The sequence below is a fragment of the Neopsephotus bourkii genome, unplaced genomic scaffold, assembly GCF_033783945.1.
Source record: "Neopsephotus bourkii isolate Nb327-2 ecotype Australia unplaced genomic scaffold, CSIRO-AGI_Nbou_v1 NB_1630, whole genome shotgun sequence".
In the NCBI taxonomy this organism is placed as follows: Eukaryota; Metazoa; Chordata; class Aves; order Psittaciformes; family Psittacidae; genus Neopsephotus; species Neopsephotus bourkii.
Window position 1 is genome coordinate 2,029,774 of NW_026902105.1, and position 20,535 is coordinate 2,050,308.

At 45.3% G+C, this 20,535-nt stretch overlaps 1 long non-coding RNA gene across 1 annotated transcript; it reads right to left on the bottom strand.

The window, feature by feature from the left end:
• Positions 1-14,413: 14,413 nt before the first annotated feature.
• LOC133223103 (uncharacterized) lies at positions 14,414-17,833 on the bottom strand. The gene is made up of 3 exons (XR_009728461.1): positions 17,473-17,833; positions 16,607-16,663; positions 14,414-16,009 (listed from the first exon to the last, which is right to left on the bottom strand). It is a non-coding gene; the product is annotated as an uncharacterized LOC133223103 (long non-coding RNA).
• Positions 17,834-20,535: the final 2,702 nt, after the last annotated feature.

The following is a 20,535-nucleotide window of genomic DNA, read 5'->3' on the forward strand; positions in this document are numbered from 1 at the left end:
ATTTGAATGTGCCTCACAGAGCTCACAGTCCTTCCAAGAAAATAAATAGTTATTAATGATAAAAATTACATTACTGGGGTCTTTGGAGCCCTTCTGGGGTCCTCTGACCCAGAATGAGGAGATTCAGTAAGCCATGAGTGAGAAAATTGCGCTTCCTGTGATTATATTTCATTTCACTCTAGATGAATCTGTATTTCCACTGGAAAACACTTAGGGTTTAATGATTCAAAAATAACTGAAAACTACTGAGTACGACTTTTGCCATTTGCAGATGAGAGCAAATGATAAATTAGAAATCTAAATCATGAGAGTTCTATATTTAGCCCAAATGAACAGAATCACAGAGTAGTTGAGGTTGGAAGGGACTTCTGGAGGTTATCTGGTCCAACCTGCTCAAGCAGGGGCATTTACAGCCAACTGTCCAGGCAGGTTTTGAATGTCTCCAAGGATGAAGACTCTACAAATTCCCTGGGCAGCCTGTACCAGTGCTTGTTCACCCTCACAGTGGAAAAGTGTTTCTTTATGTTAAAACTCATACACTGAGTTTTCATGTGATGAACACACAAATCATTTTGGAAACCAAAAAATCAGGGTTTGCTCTCTCTCCTTCAAAACCGAGTAATCAAAATGAATGATTTCTGCAAAAAGACAAGTAAGTAGAAGAAATATAAAGATCATTTCCCATTGAAATGCTTCTTCAAAACATTTTCGGCCAAACCTAATTATAAATGTAATTTCTGAAGCTTTCAGAAAATTTGCCCATTCCTTTCACATACACTTTTTGCAATATCACCACACTTGACCTTATGCATGGAACATCTCCCTGTAAATATGGAAGGCTGTGTCTTTGATATGCCTCTTGCAGCTCACTGCTGCTATGACGCCAGCAGGAAAACCAGCCACTGTATGTTAGCAAGGCTACGAGGCAGCTGGGGAAAGGCAGTGCTTCTGTAAATACTCAAGACATATACACAAATAATAATATATATTCTGCAGATACCCATGCATATACATATCTAAATGAGCACATATGTAACATCTGTGTATATATACATGCACTTTTGTGTATGTGCATGTGCATATATATGTGCACGCACAACAGTATGTATTTAAGCTTGTTTTTTTCCCCTACATCTTCCTTCTATACTCGTCTCTTCAGATTGTAAACTTGCTGGATCAGATGCTGTGCCTGTAATGGTGCATCTCATCTCACCCTTATCTTATAAGGGGGAAATTAGGGTATTCCTGTAATATAAATACTCACTTAGAACCCAAAATCTCTTTTCAAAGAACACTAAGGCTGCAGAGTCAAGCAGCCAGAGATAAGAAAGACAGGATTAGAGAGTCCTGTGCCACTCCAATTCAGTCTTTTTTGCACACTGCTGATTACCTGATCATATATTCTGCTTTTCCTTTTTCATTGCCTCATTCGGTATATGCAATGTGCAGTACTAACTTACTGAGCAATGAGGCAAGATTGGCTTTCCTCAGCTGTTCCACTTGTGAATTTACTGCATGCTGTTCAAACCCTGCTTCTGAGAAGGAATTATTTTCTCATTTATTTATTATCATTGCTGCTCATCTCTATCACCTGGGAGTGCCTCATGAGTTTCTGTGCATAACACCCTGTCTTCAGTGGGAGTGATGTGCATTGCTGATGGCAAACTGAGCTAGCTTTTAAGGTAAGGTAGATTTGATTAGGTGAAACTGAGATAGATTAAGGTGAGAAATTAAAAAGCTTGGGGGACACAGTTTAAGATATGCCTAATTTTTCACACTATCCGTCACAAAATAAGACTTATAATTTCAAAGCTAAGCTCCCAAAAACTTCAGTTTGTTGCTCATCCCTTCTGAAAACTAAGCCCAAGGAGCACCAAGACAGACCTTTAACTTCAGACCACAGGCCCAAGCCACAGAGCCATGGAAACCCAGGTACGTGCATCACAGTTATGTTCAAGACACCCAGAAAGTGGAAGAGTGCTCTTCAAGCTCTTCCCATCCTGTGGTGAGAATCTTTGATTCTGTGCTGCACCAGGTCAGCACACATCACAGGATCCACAAATGGAGTTTTGGAATGAATTAAATATGAAAATGAATAATGAACCTGTGCAGTGCTCCTGGGGAGACGTAGTTTGAGACCACATTTAATTTCATGCTCTCTTCAATATTACATTGTTGTTGCACTACAGAATGCTAAAGCAAAAGTGCTGGCCTATGTCCCGGGGGTGGAGGCAGAGGTTTTAGCAGGCAGTCAGGGAGGATCAGAGCCACCAGTCCTTGGGAAGGTAGCAGGGACACTGTGAGGGGTGGAACAGGTGAGCTGCCTGGATACTTCATGAAAGTCATCCCCTTGACACCATTCCTGGTGTTCAGGTCAGACTTGTTGTGACTAAGTTTCAAAGTCAATCTTGGGTATACTTCTGTGGGGCTGCCATTTCCCATAAAGATTCTCTAGCTTTTCACAAGCTCTGACATACTCACATCTGTTTGCACTCACTTTGGGCTCAGAAGCATATCTCCAGAGCAGGAGCAAGTCAGGTGAATTTCTCTGTAAGAAGAGGTGGATTTCTCGAACACAATTTGTTAGCATTGCAGAAAAAGTGCGGTTTGTAAGAAATTTGTCTCCTTTCAAGCCTTTGGGCTGATTTTATTTTCACAGGCTCTTTGGTTCTGCTGTCTGCTCCCTGTGAGCTGTTCCTGGCTCAGCTGGTACAGCCACCCTTTGTGCATGACTGCGAGAGCCACTGCAGCTCTTGTGACCTTTGCATTCATGCCTGTGCACAGAGCGGTCCCCAAGCTGCTGTGTACTGCTCCAAATCCAGCCATTAAGGACTACCTGAGGTGCAGCACCAGCTGAAGAACATCACCAGGGCCGGTTTTTGGACATTACCCGCAACCACCCCATAAGTTTTTCCTTCTTGTAATTCATAGAAGAAATATGAGCTGTGTCTGGATGGTGCCCCATGCATGCACCTTTCTGGTACCAATCAGTCCCATAGGACGGTACAAGCAGAGAGAGGAAGCAGATAGGCTTCCATGTCACAGGTCTTGCTTTCTTCTCATCTCTTTCGGATCACCTGTTGGCTGTGGAGCTGACACTGCAGCCAAATGCTCAGCAGGTAACAGGGAAGGTAGAAGTCTGAAGTGCAGAAGATTGCTGGGGAAGAAGCATACCAGCTGACAGTGTGAGTGTCTAGAGACGTGAGGCAGAGCAGGGAGGCTCGAGATGTGAGGAACAGGGAGGCTCAGGTGTGTAGCAGAGACATGAGGGAGAACAGAGTCCTTGGCATGGGGCAGGCTGTGAAGGATGTGAAGGGTTCCACTGTAGGAAACTGGCAATTAACGATTTCAAGAAGTATCAGAGGGGATCACAGGCCTGGCTGCAGGAGCAACAACCTTATGTAGCTAAAGTTTAAGGCTAGGGAACAAGACTGCCAGGGAATTTGGAGACTTTTCAGGGACACATGAAAACCTTAGGGGCTCTGAAAAGTGGATGCATGGTGAATCCAGCTCCTGCACACACAGAGGGGTTGAGTAGCCTAGCCACTGTGTGATGTGTGGTGTCACAGGGCTGGGGTGGAAGGGGAAGGTCCTGTCTGAAAATTCACACTGGGAATGAAGACACAATGCTTGTGGCAGTGAAGGGCTCAGCTTCATGAACCCAGGTGCTCCTTCTAGCCCTTTTTCTCTAGCTCAGGCATGCATACTGCTGTCTGACACCTCATATGGGTGCATTAGGTTCATACATCAAACACAGGGTCTCTGCCAAGCCCAGAAGCAGGACTGACCTCTATATATGCCCTTTCTGTGTCTTCTGCTAAAGCAGAGGTGTGGAGGGAGGTACACTGTTTTCCTATGTACTTCCTGTGTACTATGCATCCTTTCTGATGTCTGTACACTGAATCAGGGTCTGCACTGGAGCTAGTTCTCCTACTCACCATCAACAAAACTCCTACTGGCTTTAGGAAGAGCATGAGTGGTCTGAGGAATCTGCGGAATTTTGATTTAAAGTAAGAGGGACTTACGTACCACTAAATGTGAAAATTAAAACATATCCAAGGAAACACTAAGAGGGAAGCAGCTGCCTTAGAACTGGGCTTTTTTCTATGCTTACTTAGAGGCAGGGCTCTTCATTTTGTTTGTCAATAGATAAGAAAAAATAACCCTTCATAATGGAGTGACCTGGCTCCACAGCCACTGCAGTAAATCATTGCTTTTGTTTTCTACCATGTCTGGTAGGAACTGAAAATCTGTTACCTGGGCTTCAGGAACAAGCCAGGAGCATGGCATTTAGGCACCTGCTCCTCCAGTTTGTGTGTGTTATAATCAGTAGTGTGGACCACTGTGAATTAATTGCTCCTCTCTTTTATGTACTTTAGCTGGCTACAGCTGCTCAAGACACTTTTAAATATCCCAACAACTCCAGTGTTGTTTGCAGACACTGTCTAAATTCTTTGTTTGGCATTTGGTTGTCTTGGCAGCATCAAATGCCCTGTTACACTTGGAGTCAGCCACAGGCTTTGGTTAAGGGCTTGTACAGGTGTTGCGGAAATAATCTAGGGCAATTGGAGTAGCATCTAAAAGCCATACTGTTTATTCTTCTGTACACACAGGCTGCTTATCACTGCCACCTGGAAAATTACACACACGCAATTGCCCCAGAATGGATAGGGCTTTGTGACATTGCAAGAGAAATGGTTTTTTCATTTTATTGACTGGCAGTGAGTCTCCAGTAGGTAAAAGAATGTTTGGTTTAGAGTAGGAAGGCAGAAGGATGAGAGAGCACTTTAAATTAAAAAGGAAACTTTGTTGGCATAAAAGATTAACCCAAATTTCTGCTGTTGGTAGCCAGAAACCTGCTCTCTTGCCATGACCCCAGCTTTCATCGTCAGTGTATGCTTGCCTGGAGTTTTGTTGTGGGTAGGTTACAGCTGTATGCATTTGTGCCAGGGCTGTGTGTCAGTACAACTAGGTATATTGACAGCTTACACAGAAACACCCTCTCATGGGTGCAAAGTGTTTGCTTTCTCTGCTGCTTATTCCTCAGCCCAGCCAAGGTGGTAGCCTTGGGACACAGAAGGAGAGGGTGTTGGTGCGGCTGGGAAAGGAAAGGCAGAGCACGCCAAGTGAGTGCCCAGGGCAGGGCTTACCTGTGGATGGCCACAGTACCTAAGGGGCCCAAGGGTGTCCCAGGCTGAGCTGTCCAGCTCTTTCACAATAGTGAACTGGAACCCAAGGCAATAAATGAGGCTGAGGCTGGGGTCAAGTGGCCTGTTCTGTGCCTGAAGCATTGTGTGGGGCCACTGTCTCAGAAGCTGCGTAAGCAAGAAATCATGAGCCAGGAAAGCAAGAGCTCTTCCGTGTGCCTTGCCTTCTTCTGAGGTACAGGTGATGTACTCTTCACTCCTACTACACACACACACAGAGTGAGTAATGTGCTCTTCACCTGTTGGTTCTGCTGAGAGGTGCTTTGGGATGGCTGAAATAGCATTGTAAAACCTGTCCTACCTTTCACCTACTGTCTTTGATAGGGCAGCATGTTACTCTCTGCACAGCCATTCCCTTCCTCCTCCACCTCAGTCTTCAGCCCTTTCTTGTGCAAATATGTGTAGGGTTGGAAACAGCTGTAATCTGAGTGACAGGAGCTGTATGTCCATGAGAAACCAGTTTCTCATGGTTAGATCAATGAGAAGCTGCACATGAGCCAGCAGTGCGCACTCACAGCCCAGACAGCCAACCGTATCCTGGGCTGCATCAAAAGCGTGACCAGCAGGTCGAAGGAGGTGATCCTGCTCCTCTACTCTGCTCTTGTGAGACCTCACCTGGAGTACTGTGTGCAGTTCTGGTGTCCTCAACATGAAAAGGACATGGATCTGTTGGAACAAGTCCAGAGGAAGGCCACAAGGATGATCAGGGGACTGGAGCACCTCCCGTATGAAGACAGGCAGAGAAAGTTGGGGCTGTTGAGCCTGGAGAAGAGAAGGCTGTGTGGAGACCTCATAGCAGCCTTCCAGTATCTGAAGGGGAGTTATAGCAATGCTGGGAGGGACTCTTATCAGGGACTGTAGTAATAGGACAAGGGGTAATGGGCTTAAACATGGGAAGTTAGATTGAATATAAGGATATATGGTGAGGGTGGTGAAGCACTGGCACAGGTTACCAAGGAAGTTATGAATGCTTCATCCCTGGCAGTGTTCAAGGCCAGGCTGGACAGAGACTTGGGCGACATGGTCTAGTGTGAGGCATCACTGCCCACGGCAAGGGGCTCAGAACTCAATGATCTTAAGGTCCTTTCCAACCCAAACCATTCTGTGAGTCTGTGATTCCTGGGTGACCTGGAGCATGTGTGCCACAGCAGTTGATGCTAATAAGGAATAGGAAAGCTGTGGCTCTTTTTTTTATCCTTGTAATCCTGCAAATGGTGTGTGTGTGTGGACTTCCTCTCCCTGCTATATCCCTGGTCTGCCGCATAACCACAGTGTTACAGAGCTAGACTGTTTAAGGACACATGTCACCACCACTCAGAGATGGTTCAGCTAGGTAGATGTCCAGGCTGAAAATCAGTATACCAAGGAATGCAATGCAACACATTAATGCAATAAAATCACAAGTGTGTCTGGAAGTTACCCCAAAACCATCCAGATGGCATAAGAGGGTGACTTTCCCACAGATGTTTCAAGCCCTCCCATAATGACTGGTATACTCAAAGTTTTCTGTGGCAGCACCCAGATTTTACTTTTCCTGTGCAGTGTAAACCTCTTTACCCTGCTTCGGCTCTGCTTCGGCTCTGCTTCCTCCTTTAATGTATTCTTCATTGTACAACTGGTTTAGCATGTTCCCTATGATCAATCACATCACTATTATCTTCCTTATTAATCACATCTGACATTCAATTGGCATATTTTGACAACCTTATCAGTAAGATTTGTGTCCTCATTTGACCTCAGCCTGTCAGGGATGGGAGGACAGGGAGTCCTTGAACAAGCCTCAGCCGTAATGATAAATACTGAACAGAAGAGACATCTTTCTTTGTGATGTCTTGCCATGCTCTGTGAGAAATAATGGATCAGCCCATTACTAGGCTGAGTGCCTGCACTAAATGCCTCAGGACCCTTTGCCTTAGCTGTGTTCACCGGGCACAGCCAGAACACACAGAGTACTACACCATGTAGTACTTAATCATCTGGTTTAGTGCAAGGAATCCCATCCCTGTTCTTTCCTATCTCTCTCTCTGTCCAATGAGTATGGTTGAGTCAGCGCCTGCCATCACTTTATGAACACCAAAGCATGAACTCCTCTGAAGCTTCCCTGCCATTGTTCCTGTCAGGTCTCACCAGTAAACAAGGAAGGGTGGTCTGGTACCTTAGCTTTCTGAAGGGATTCACAACACCACTGGATTTCTGCCGGGAGAAAGCAGGACACCCAGTCTCAAAGTGTTTAGCCACTGTTTCAATTCCAGAAAAATTACTGAGCAAGGCCTTCAGGATTTAGCCCATGAATTGTGATTCTTGTAGCACACACGGATCCTGAGTTAATTGGAACTAAAATCATGTCAGGGAGGTCTCCTCCTGCTTCTGTTCCTGGTGGGGCAATAGTCTTACTATCTGTAGCTCTCACATTAATTGCAAGTTGTTGCACAGGAAGCAATTACAGACAAGGCCAGAGCTGCCCAGCCTCATGGCTGCTTTCCTGGGTCTTGTTAAGCATCTGGGGACAATTGGATGGATGGAATGTGCTAACGAACATATTCCCCTATACCTGGCTTGTCCTGCTGCTTACATCATCACATGCTGGAGCCAGGGCAAACCAGGCAAGTCAGGTAAAACTCTCAGTGGGGGATTGTCTTCAAGCAGCAAATGCTGAGGTGCATGTGTACTTCAGCCCTGCACAGAGCAACCTGGGGAGGGAGGTCTGGAATATAAGGACTCTTACTATGGCTGTCCTGTGAAAGGCTGCCTTGTGAAGGAAGCTCCTAGAAAGAGGAGGCTACGTCTCCTTACATTTTCCTAAATCACCAGATGACACTACAGAATATGCAAGGGCAGACAAAATTGTCTGGGTGTCCTGCAAGAGAGAAGCCAGCTGAACTAGCTGTAATGTGGTGTAGACTGCAAACATGGACCATGCACACGAGCTTGGTTTTGGTCTGGGGCACATTGTACCCTCTTTTGTCAAGCCCACTGCCAATGTGCCAGGCTGTCAGTAAGGGTACACAAATCTCACATGGGGTGTCTGTACCAAGTAGGTTATCCCTTACCCAGTAATAAGCTGTCCTGAAAGAGGTTCCCATTATTTTTACCCTCCCTCTGATGACACATTTTCTGCACCACAAAGCTGCTTTGATCTGGGCAACTCAAAAGTCATGCTGTGCTGTGGGTTTTCCCTTTAAAACTCTTGGCAATTTCTCACACTGGCAGCTATGCCTCCCCTGTGGGCCACTGCTCAGGGGTCCTCCAAACCTCTGAGCAGTGGGCTGGGTGCTTTTGTACAGTTCTGGACCTTTTTTCTTCCTATGGCCTTCATCTACTTGTCCTTGAGTCTTGGCTGCCCTTAATGGCTGCAACTAGTAGCATACTTGAGTCCAAACTTTCCATGTATACAGGAACTTAATGTGATGCAAGCCTAGCACTGCTGACTCCTTCCTTGCATTCATCCTCTGAAGCCAGGTCAGCACACAGAGCTTTTGCAATGTGGCACTCCTGTTTCATGGCCCACATGGATTAGGTGCAATTGGACAGACCTATCCATGATTCTTTGAAAATCTGCCTCTGACTTTGGGTTTAGGGCAGGAGAAAGGCTAGTTTGATCTTGTATGGTGCTACCATGTGTGTCAGAGAAATAATACTTGGAGATCTGCTTATTTAAATGGAGACTTTGGCTTCATCTGACCTGGGTTTAGTCATGTTGCTGACTGAAGGGCTGCTGCTTTGGAGTTTGATTCCAGTTTCTGGAGCAGATGGTGTACGGAGGCTGTGTGCTAGCTTTCTGTCTGTTTCTGCCTTAGCTGGATGTGGTCCTGGAATATCCTTTCGGTAATAACCATGAGGCACCAGCAGAGCCAAACCATTCTGCCTGGCAGCCATTCTGGGAAGGCTGCCCCTGCTGTCCAGCAAGGATTTTGGAACTACTGTTTAAAGATATCCTGCCACCAGGACAGCATTGCAGAAGCCAACATGGGTTTCAGGCACAGAAAATGCAGCTTTTCATGGTTTTGTTCTTGACCTCACTGGAAAAGAGGGAAAGTTTTCAGCTGCCACGTGGTCTGCAGATGTGTAATTGGTGGTGTCCATCAGTTTCCCCAAGGGCACTCGTCCATGCAAAAGCTGCCACCAGCCACCTCCGCAACTAGGCTACGTGACAGCAGTCCTGGCTCCTGATGGCAGGAGGCTGCCTGAGCACCCAGGGTATGGTGTGCCTCACTGCCTCTTTTAGAGGCACACCAGGGCCCTCTGTGCCAATTAGAGGTCTCTGAGCCAGACAGCAGCTCCCTGCCTGGGCCAGTGGCCTGCCCCCTTACCTTTATCATAGGCCATGAAGTGTCAGTCAATGGACTCTACTAACAAGGACTTCAGCTCACTCTAAGAGTATGCAGTTGCTTCATGCAATGCTAATCCTGCAGGACTTTCCAGCTGTGCCACTCCTCTCTTCACTTTCTCTGCAGCAGCAGTGTATAGAGGCAGAAGTGAACGAGATTCCTCTGTTTCTCCCATCTTCCGTTCAGTCCTGCTCACACTCCCGAACATGCCTCCTCTTCCCTGTTGTCTGATTTATAAAGGGTTCCAGTTTCTCCAAGCTCAGTTGATTTCCCACCTGCTCCTTGCCTGCCTTTCTGGGCCGTGTTCAGCAACAAGTGTGAGCTATGCAAAACGCTTGTCTCCCATCAGGTGTAAACAGATATTACCGTCACTTCTGCCCGGCTCCACTGCCAGTAATAAGGATGTAAATAATGCATGAGCTGATGCTAGAGGAGGATCAAATATGTGCAGCTGTGAGTTATTATGTGGTACTGTGCTTTCAGGTTGGCGAAAAGAGCCACTTTACAGCTACTTAGGAATTTTGTATTCTCTTCCCAGGAGCTTTCATCTGACTGTGCTCACAAGATAACGTCTTAATTAGTCACAGTCCTTCATTTCAGTTTTTGCTTGGCTCTTGGTTAAACAGCTGGGGTCTCCCTGGATCAGGGTCACAGCAAAGCCAGTGGGCAGTGGGTGATAATGGCTGTGCAGACTTTTTCACTGCAGAAGGGCAAGCAGAAAGGTGAAAGCGGAGGATTGTTCCAAGCTCCTTGTCTCTCCCCTCACTCAGAAGTGCTCTGAATAATACAGCCTAAACCATCCCTATCTTGAGGGCTATGGAAACCTCCCATCTTTGACTGCAGGATGGAGAAAGTTCACCCTGGGTGGGATGTTAGCACTGGGGTAACGAAGCAACCATTTATCTCTCCAGAACATTTTGACTGTGCTTCCTGTTCAAGGTTTCATCTTCTGTGAAATGATGGGCAAATCAGGCACAACACAAAGCAAATCGTCTCCCAAGCTATCAAAATTGTCACTTTGGGGCACTTTTTGTTCAGCTATTACAAGTACGCTTTTCTAAATCTTTTTCTGTCTTTGTTGATGTCACTGCTTGCTCGCTGAGAGACATCAAAAGGCTAGCAATGCTCCTTTTTTCTCCAATGCAAAGGCACCTGTGCCTCATGCTGATCTGTTTCCAGCACTCTTGACATGGTTTAGTGTGAGGTGTTCCTGGCATCGCAGGGGGGCTGGAACTTGATGATCTTAAGGTGCTTTCCAACCCTAACTATTCTATGATTCTATGACACACACGAGTCAAATGATTTCTCTCCTGCTTCTGAGGTTGTGCATCATGAACCAGCTTACACATGTATTTCCACAGCCCAGGGCAGGCAGGCAGCATGGCAAGGCAGCATGGCCAAAAAAAACACGAGCTCAGGTCAGGAAGGCTTTGCTTTGCAAATTATCTCACTGGGGCAACCTAACCCCAACACAGGCATGTGCTTAGATGGGGGGGCACCACCATGAGATTTCCACCCTCCCCAGACTGGAAACTCCAGGCAGCCAGAGTGAATGTCAGAGGGTCAGAGTGGAGATGCCATGTTCCCAGGATGTTTTAATATTATAAAGAATGTTTTAGGGTTATACATAAGGTACTCTGGGAGCAGAGGAGGCTGAAAGGCCTGTCCTTCTAGCTGGTCCCCATTCTCCCCAGAACCAGGATGGTGTCTGTGGGACAAAGTGGGGTCCTTGGTTCAGAATGCTTCTTCTCATATGGGAGCAGAGGGCAAGGTTGGGACTGCGCAGGGGCAAGGGCCTAGAGCTTAAACTGTAGGGAGAAGCTTGGGTGCAGCACTTCATTCATGGCCTATCACAGTGTGCTGGGGTCATGGTGAAGATACAGTGTGCAGTGATGTGGGGAAAGACTATTGCAATGCACAGCATTAAGCTGAGGAGGTTCAGCATTTACTTGAGCTTTTTGGGTTATGTCACTTTGCAATTTCTAACAGTTTTTCATCTCATCTTGTACATGGCATTTCTGTCCCCAGCTAAACTGTTGCTTTGTTCCTAGTGATAGCTCCAGCATGTTGTTCTCTCAAGAACTGTAATTAAATCAAGTGTCTTAAATTAACCTTCCTTCCTTTAGGTGGACAGAGTCATTGGTACCCATGTTATGCTGTTCTTCACTGGAGTACCAAGTGCAGGCTAACACAAGGCACCAACTAGGGTCACAGGAAGGACAGCCTCCACGACGGAGGGCAGACGGTCAGAGGCCCAGCAGCATTTTCCCCCCAAGACATGGACACCACCATTTCCCAGTGTGAGAGCAGGGGTGGGCAGAAGGGACCTGTGTGTCTCTAGTGATGACTGCAAAGGAATGTGCGTTTTCTTTAGCTTTGTCATGGGGAGAGGCTTCTGGCCTGGCCATCTGCATCCAGGCTGCCTCAGCGCTGTGGAGGGCACTGCCTGGGAAATATCAAGACCAATAAAAGAAAAACAGTTGGAAAGATTGTGACTTGTCAGTGCCCAAAGCCTAGGCAGGAGCAGAGGACACCAGCAAGCAGTGCTCTGGCAGAGACTCTGGGAGATGAAATGAGAAACCATTAGAGGAGCCTGGAAATTCCCATCTCTCTGTGGCTCAGAGCTGAGCACATGAGAGCAGGAGAGAGATTTCAGAAAGACCTGAGAACTGCAGGGAGTGCTGCTGGTGCTGGCCATTTGTTTGGCTCATCTTCCTCTATAACATTCTATTACACCATCTCAGAGGCGAGACGCCTGGATCCTATTTATCTGTGGTCATTAGAAATCCCTTTTTAACTTTGCTGAGAAAAAATGGTCCATCCAGCACCCTCCAGTTATGTTTCGTCTAATGGCCTCCTTTTGGCTGAAGGATTTTCAGTAGTGTTTAAAACTGTTACACATCCAGCACTTCCATAGCTTTCTGGGTGATGCACACCAGATTGTTGCATTGGGAATATCTGGAAATCCTGCTGGGATCCTTCCTAGTTTTCCTCTGCTCCATGGTGCTGCAGTAAGCATTCCCAACTGCACCCACAGACACGGTCACATCCCTCTCCCATTTGCTGACATATGGAGTGAATAGCCAGCAGCTTTATTGATATTTCTATACAGGGTGCAACTGTCATAACAAAAAGATACCCAGGCATCCAATTTAGCTGCAAATTTACCTCTGTCACACAGCCCTTAGACCTGCAATTCCAAAACACACTGCCATAACAAATACCAGGTTTTTCCAGTATGGATACTGAGAAGTTCAAGTATTCCCACACACTGTCATCCTTTCTGAATCTTTCTTTTCTTTTATATTTTGAGTCTGAAGTAATACAGCAAATCAGCAGTAAAGCACTTGGATGACTTCTATGTCAATGCTTAAGAAAACAGTGTCAGAACTCAGGGAGAAGGGAGAGGAGCTCAAAAAGAAGAGGCTTTTAATTTCATTTAATGATGCCTACTAATATTTGCAATGTCAGAAGATGAAGCAACATCATCTACATCTGGAGAAAAGGAAATAGTTGTAGTTCCAGTTTCAAATCCTAAAGCTTATGAAGTGACAAATGGTGTTTATCCTATCTGGAAAAAATGTTATTCTTAATTGTTATACTGTCACCGCTGCCAGCTCTCACAGCTTCAGTGTGTGGCTCATGACAAATGGTGTCTTTTCCAGCCCTGTTCTGGGTAGATAGGAATCTCAACAATGCTTGTTTTTTAAGCTTGAAAGTATATTCCAGAGCAGAACCTGAAGACTGAAAAAGTGGAAGACAGAGAATTCTCTATATGTTGACTTTTTAAAGTCTCATCATTTTTAAGAAAGTGTGATCATTTTGTCTTATTTTTTAGTTTTCCAAGGTAGTAACACCACAGGACAGGAATGCACCATATGCACATGTGCGCATACATATATGTCACTTCAACTGTTGTGCCATGGCTCTCTGTAGAGAATATCCTTTGGTTTTGCTTTTATCATGTTTCTACATGCAAGCCTTGTAGCTTTACATACCTATTGGACCTTTACATGTATAGAAGGCGCAAGAATATGTAATTGTATTTCTGTTTGTTCACCTGGGTACCTTTCCTCTGCTAGTCTGAGAAGCTGCATGCCATACGTAATACCTTGAGGAGTATTCATACCACAGAATCATGAGGATAAACTTTCTGGGAGACATCTAATAATGTGGTTTAAAAACCCAAAAAGAACCTGAAAAAAAAAACCAGCTCATCAGACACTAGATTTTCACATGGAGATACAGAGAAACTAGAAATGAAGGAGTATCCAGGAGATGTTTTTCTGCTGCTGAAGATTGGTGGGAACATGCAGGTAAGTCAGATGCTTAGATCAAGGCAGCTGGTACACATATTTTAGCATATATATTTTTACTGGACATCAGAGAGCATTAAAAAGTGGAACTGCCCATCACTTAGCTTCCTGGAAGTGCTAGCCACTCATTCATGTGCACAGCAGCAATGCTTCTTAGGGACTGAGCCACCATTGACTGTCCCAACGATGCTGTAGGATGCAGGAATGCCTGTCTGTGAGGTTTTCACTTGAAATAGACCTTGGTCCAGTCTGAGCAAACATTTTCATGCTTAGCCACAGAAAGAAGTTGTCAAGACAATGGTTTCACACACTGAAATTAGAATATTTATTGTAAATAGTAACCTGACTTTGTTCCTTTGAATGTGGAGGGGCCTCGCCACAGGAGAACACAGAGTTTATGGTCACGCTGGCACTCTTTCTGTGACAGACAAAAAGAGCAGCAAAAGCAGCAAACCCAGGACAGATAAAGCCAGGCAGAGCCAGGGGAGCAGGACAGAGGACAGGCTCTGTTTCAGTCACCTCAGTCCCTGCTAGCTGCTCCTTCAGAGAAGGGACAGGTATCTGCAGGTGCTGAGGTTCGCTTGTGGACACTTTTGTAGGAGTACAACCTTGTGGGATGCTTTTAACAGGTTGGCTGGATGTTGCCCTTTGTTTTCTCCCTGCCAGGATGGGAACCCATTCAGTCACTGTGCTGAGTGCCCTCAGCTCTTTCTGCCACTGGCTGTAGCTGAGGGTGTTCCATCATTGGTGGGAGGTACAGCAGTGCATCCTTGGACCAAGAGAAATAGCTCCATTACTATGGCTCCAAGCTGAGGCTTTTGATGGTCCCCCTCTTGGAAGGCTGTTGGTGAGATTGTGCTCATTTGCATCCATGAAGAGCTTTGAGATCCTTGCTTGGACCATGATGTGGAAGCATAACATCTTGCAGATAACAGTGCCCTGAATGGAAAATTCATCAGGAGCCTGGCCAGAGGCAGCTTTTGGAGTCACTTGGAAGGAGTAGCTCAAACATGCTGTCTGGCACTCAGCAGCAGGGAGCATGAGGGTGAGAACTTGGCTGCTCAGCCCCCATGCACTGGCACACTGATAGGGCGAGCATTCATTTGGGCTATCCCTCACCTTTTGGGGTCAAAAGGAGTTAAATTATCAAGCCAACAGATGACTTAAACTGCCTGATCTCACCCAGCTCATTCTGACAGAAGGACATTTGGGAGCAGCCTCAGCATGTTGAAGAGATATCAGTCTCTATCAGAGATGAGCAGTTTGTATCTCTTTGATTTGAACTACTTGATTTGAAGATGGCAGGGTAAAACATGTCCTTCTAGAAACAAACACAGGATATGTAGAGGATGGGGGAGCTCATTTCCTTCTGGGATTTTGAGCAAAAGCTTGGTGGTGGCTGTATTTACCAGGCAGCTGTCTACTGTGAACTACACAACATCAGTTTTACAAACTGTCAAAACACAAGGGTGCTGGGACACTGCTGATGTGTGGGAATCAGACCAACACCCTTTGTGGCACTGTACTCCATGCTCCTAACAGCGCCCATCCGTACCTAGAGCAATTCATAGAAAGCAATAGACTGTTTGCATTTACACCAGAATAGGACAGCAGAAGCCCCTGAGAAGTTCATGTCCCCAGAAGAGCCACGTGCTTTAGTACAAAGCACACCCACCCTTTTCACTGGCCTCTGTCTTGAGGATGACTCACGCAGACTTCTGCTTGCTGTTGCCTTCTGTCATTCCAGTGAGTCTGCTGTGATTCAGTTGTTCTGATTTTGAACTCCCTCAGAGCGTTCTGTCAATTCCAGCTTACCAAGGTTGGAAACTAATGAAAACAACACGATACAATTTCCAGAGATGCTTGGCACCCTTGGTGCTCAGCCACCTTTCTCTGCTGAATCGTCAGGCAGCTTCTCTGCAGGAGCATGATGAACTCCCACACTGGGTGGGACAGCAGACATGGGGGTGTTTGCCACCATCTTCAGTGAATAGTACATTTTCCAACCAAGTGCTTTTTGCCACATGTTATGAAGAAAATATGACATACTATATGCACAGAAGTATTTGGGAATATTGTTTTAATGGGCCAGATGGTATAGGGCTGTCACTGGTGGCCTTGAGAGTCATGGCTTTCCATTAAAAACCAGATGTCCTGTCTGAAACAGGAAGATGCAAAATTAAGAAAGATAAAAGGTTCAGCATCTCCAAAGGTGCTCAGTATGTGGAGCAGATGTGGTGGGAACTCCTCTGAGGAAACCTGGAAAGCTGAGAGAGGGTCACATCTAGGAGCTCAGGTACAAGCTTGAGTGGAAAAATATGTATGCAGGAGATCCTGAGAACAGCTGATAGGGAGAACCAGGGAAATATGTCTACAAATCAGCCTGGCATTTTTGTGGTGAACAGCATAAACGGATACTTGAACAGGCAACAAGTTACTTTAAATGGGAAGAGATGAAGGAAAAAAAACAGGTTTTGTTGTTTAGAAAGTTCCACTGCATTTAGCAAAGGGCTGAAGAAAGTATGGGATGAGGAAAGACTTGTTTTGGGGAAGGTTGCCAACTGAGCTGTGATGTTATTGTAAAAACCTATTTTGGGGCTTGCGCAAGTATTGGGAGGCAGTTTTTTAAAATTCCAGGGAAAAAGGAAACCAAAGCAACAAGTTCTGGTGAAATCTCTTTTCTGGCTGCTTTTGTGAGCAATACCAACTCAAGTTACAACTGAAGATTATTTGTATTTGAGATTCAGCACACTACCTTTTCATTTCCAATGAGGGAATTTCCAGTGCACATCTGTGAACCATCTAATAAGTCCTACAGCAAAAACAGGAAAGATGAATGATGACATTAACCAGTAAAACAAAACAAGGCAAAAAAATCCAAAGACAACCAAAAAAATCCTGTTTGGAAGGAAACTCAAAACAAAGGACTCCCCCTCTCCTCCATCCCACACACCCCCCTTTTTTTTTAGATCCTATAAAGAGCATAAAGGGCACACACAAAATTTATTTTCCTTTGGGACACAACTGCAAACCACATAATGGCAAAAGACACTCAAAACAAGTTGGCCAGAAGACTGGAGCAAATGCCTTGCTCTAATGGCAATGCCTCAGCACTGATTGCAGGACCTCTGCTTCTTCTCAACTACAAGCTCCATCACTACTGCACACCCATGGACTGGGTCGGTCCTTGGCTCAAGGGTGACAGAACAAAAACTTGACTTCCTGCAGAACACATGACATTGCTTAGCCATCTGCAGAGCCTCCTGGGCACAGGGTGTGATGAGATCAGAGGAACAACCCTGGTCCCTGTGACAACAAGTTCCTCTGGGGAACTACCAATACCATCAACAAACCCCTTTGGCTTCCTGGAAACAATTGCTTTTCTTTTTAGCAAGTTGCTCCCTCACTGCCAGGTGACCAGATTTCACACCCAGCTCTATACTCTGAAAGATAAGAGTACAAAGAAGTCTTGATCACTCCTCAGCCATCTCCTCTCTAACGTGAACAATCCTGGTATTCCAGTCTTTCCTCTTAAGGAAGCTGAACCCCTTGGCACTTCTGGTTGCCATTCTGTAACCTGCTGTATCCTGCAGATGCAGAGACCAGAACTACACACCCTACCTCAGATGTGGGTGCACGAAGCTGGAGCAGCAAAATGGTGCCCTCCACCTTCTTCTCAGCAGATTCCCTGAGGATGCTCACCATTTTCCCAGCTTTCTGGCTGCCACCAACCACTGAGCCAAGGTTTTCAGGGAACTGTCAATGGTGACTCCAAGAGCTGTTCCTTGAGTAATGGCTGCCAGCTGTGAGTTCAGCACCAGGTGAGCAAGATTTAGATTATTCTCCCCAAAACGTTGTCTTGCCTTTGTGTGACCTGAAAAGTCAGTGTTGAGCCCTAACCTTTCCTTTCCACTTTCAGATTACAAAAGGACCCTTTTTCCCTGTCCATGGTGACTTAGTATCTTCTCAGCCTTTGTTGAGAAACTGTCAAAGCTATCTGAAAATCCAAATACGTTATGTCCAACTTATCTATGTACTTGTTATCCTGCCAAGGAGTTCCAGCAGACTGATAAGGCAGGATTGTCCCTTAAAGCAATCATGTTGACTGCTTCCCTTGACATCACCTTTCTCTGTGTGCATAGTGGTCTTATGGCTCTTCTGTCACAGGAGGGATTGAAGTTAGACTCATTGGTCTGTAGTTGCCCAAGACCCCTCTAGCTGGGAGCTACACTGGCAAGTTTGCCCTCCTCTGGCACAGAGGCCACCTGTAATGACAGTTTATATACCTACAGCTTCACATAGGAACTACCATGTAAATGGCGCCTGGTCCTGCTGGTTTACTGACCTCCAATCCTCTGTTTCGGCTGATATTTCCTGTAAATTAAGTTCAGATTGGTCTAGCTCTTCTAATGAAATGCTATCAAGTATATGTTAGGTTTGGGGCTCTCCCAGGGGCTTTTTATGTACCAGGAAAGACTGGTACATAAAACTCACTGAGTATTTCTGCTGATTCCTTGTCTTCCCTGAGTGCCCTTTTACATATTTGTCATCAAATTAGCTGGCTTCCTGCCTTTGCTATATAAAGAACTATTTACTATCAGCCTTTGCAACACTCAACTCACATTCCTTTTTAGCCCTTTTAATTTCTGGTATCTGGTTGACTTGCCATATTTTATGTGCTTTCCTGTTCTTCTAGTTCAGGTAAGCTTCTAATTTTTTAAACATTAACTTACTGTCTATGATACCATCCTTAATGTTCCTGCTGAGCCATGAAGCAGCCTTTTTGGACCACATTGTTTTCTTTTCAAATTGTGGCATGACTTTCACCTGGGATTTTAATAGAAGAATTTTTAACAGCAGCTCAGCTGCCTGTCCTCTTCTGGGTTTTTCATTGCTCTTTTTAAGGTTTGCTTTCTTTTTTTTTTCTCCTTTTTTTTACTTCAATCTCATTTTTAAATACTCTTGCAACAAGGGTCGTTCTTTCCCATTGCAACACTGATCTAACTGTACCGTGATTATCATCACAGAACTGCTCTCCCATTAACATTTGAAGGAGGTTCTGTGTGCCATCCACATTAAATCCAGAATAGCATCTTTTTGTGGGTTCTAGGATAGGGTTTTTAGAAAATGGTATTTTATTGTATCTCTGGATCTCATGTTGATGAGGCATTGATCCAAATGTGGGTAATAGAAATTCCCTCTTCCTATAACCTGCCTTATAGCTTCTTTAATCCCACTTAGCAGTTCACAGGATCACAGAATAGGTGAGGTTGAAAGACACCGCTGGAGACCCATGCATCAGCCTACCCCTGCTCAAAGAAGGGTCAGCCACAGCAGGTTGCTCAGGGCCATTTTCAGCTGGTATTTGAGCATCTCCAAAGATGGAGGCTTCACAACCCCTCTGGCAAACTGAATGGTATTAGATCATCTGCACAGTATGATGTAATTTTCCTTACATTCAAATGGAATTTCCTGTATTTCAGTTTGTGTCCATTGTCTCTTGTCCTTTCACTAAATATCACTGAGAAGAGTCTGGCCATGTCTTCTTTTCCTTGGCTTTCTCAGAAAGGTAGCAGAAAGGGTTAGTAGCATGCTAATTAAACCACAGAATCATAGAATAGTTTACATTGGAAGGGACATCTAATTCACGCCCCTCCTCCTGAAGTGAGCAGGGACATCTTCAATTAGATTGGGTTGCTCAGAGTCCTGTCCAACTTGACCTTGAATATTTCCAAGGATGGGGCACCTAGGACCTCTCTGGGCAGTCTGTTCCAGTGTTTGACCACCTTCATCATAAAGAATGTCTTCCTTATATCTAGTCTAAATCTCTTTCAGTTTAAAACCACTATTGCTTATCCTACTGCAACAGGCCTTACTAAAAAGTCTTTCCCCATCTTTCTTATAAGCCCTCTTTAAGTAATTGCAGTGAAGGAGTTCTCAGAGAGTTCAGCACAGCCTGGTCAGCTTTGTAATTCATGATAGAACTTTTCCTTGTAAGGATCCATGTAAAGATCCCCTTTGTTTTGTACTCGTGGGACTACATTTGGATTACCGTGTTCAGTTCAGGCCTCCTAATAAAAGAAGGACATTGACAAATTAGAAACAGTCCAGTAGAGGGTCACCACCCAAGATGGTCATGGTGCTGCAGCACACGCTGCAGGAGGAGAGACTGCAAAAACTGGATTCGTTAACCCTGGAGAAGAGAAGGCTGAGGGAGGGTCTTCATGCTGCCTACATCTACTGAATAGGAAGTTACAGCAAAGACTGAGTTACATGCTTCTTGGACATGCACAGAAAAAGGAGAGTAGATGTGGTTACAATTTGCAAGAGAAATTCCAGCCGGACATGCAGAAAACATTTTCAAGAGTAGTTAACCAGTGGAACAGGTTGCCCAGAATGGTGGTGGGATCTCCATACTTGGAGGTACTCAAGTATGGCTGAACTCGGCCCTGAGAAACACAAAGTCACTTTGAAATAATACTTCAAGCAGTAGTTCTTCCTTCTCCCTTAGCTGTTGGCATTTCTTTCCCTGAAAACTCACCTATAACTTACAGCAAGATAATTGCCTTCTCTGGGCAGAAGCATTTGTGAATGCCAGGCTTCATTACCAGTCAGTGCAAAGAACACATTTAATGATAGAGCTGTCTGGTAATAGAACGAGTTTGGCATCTCATAGTGCCTCAC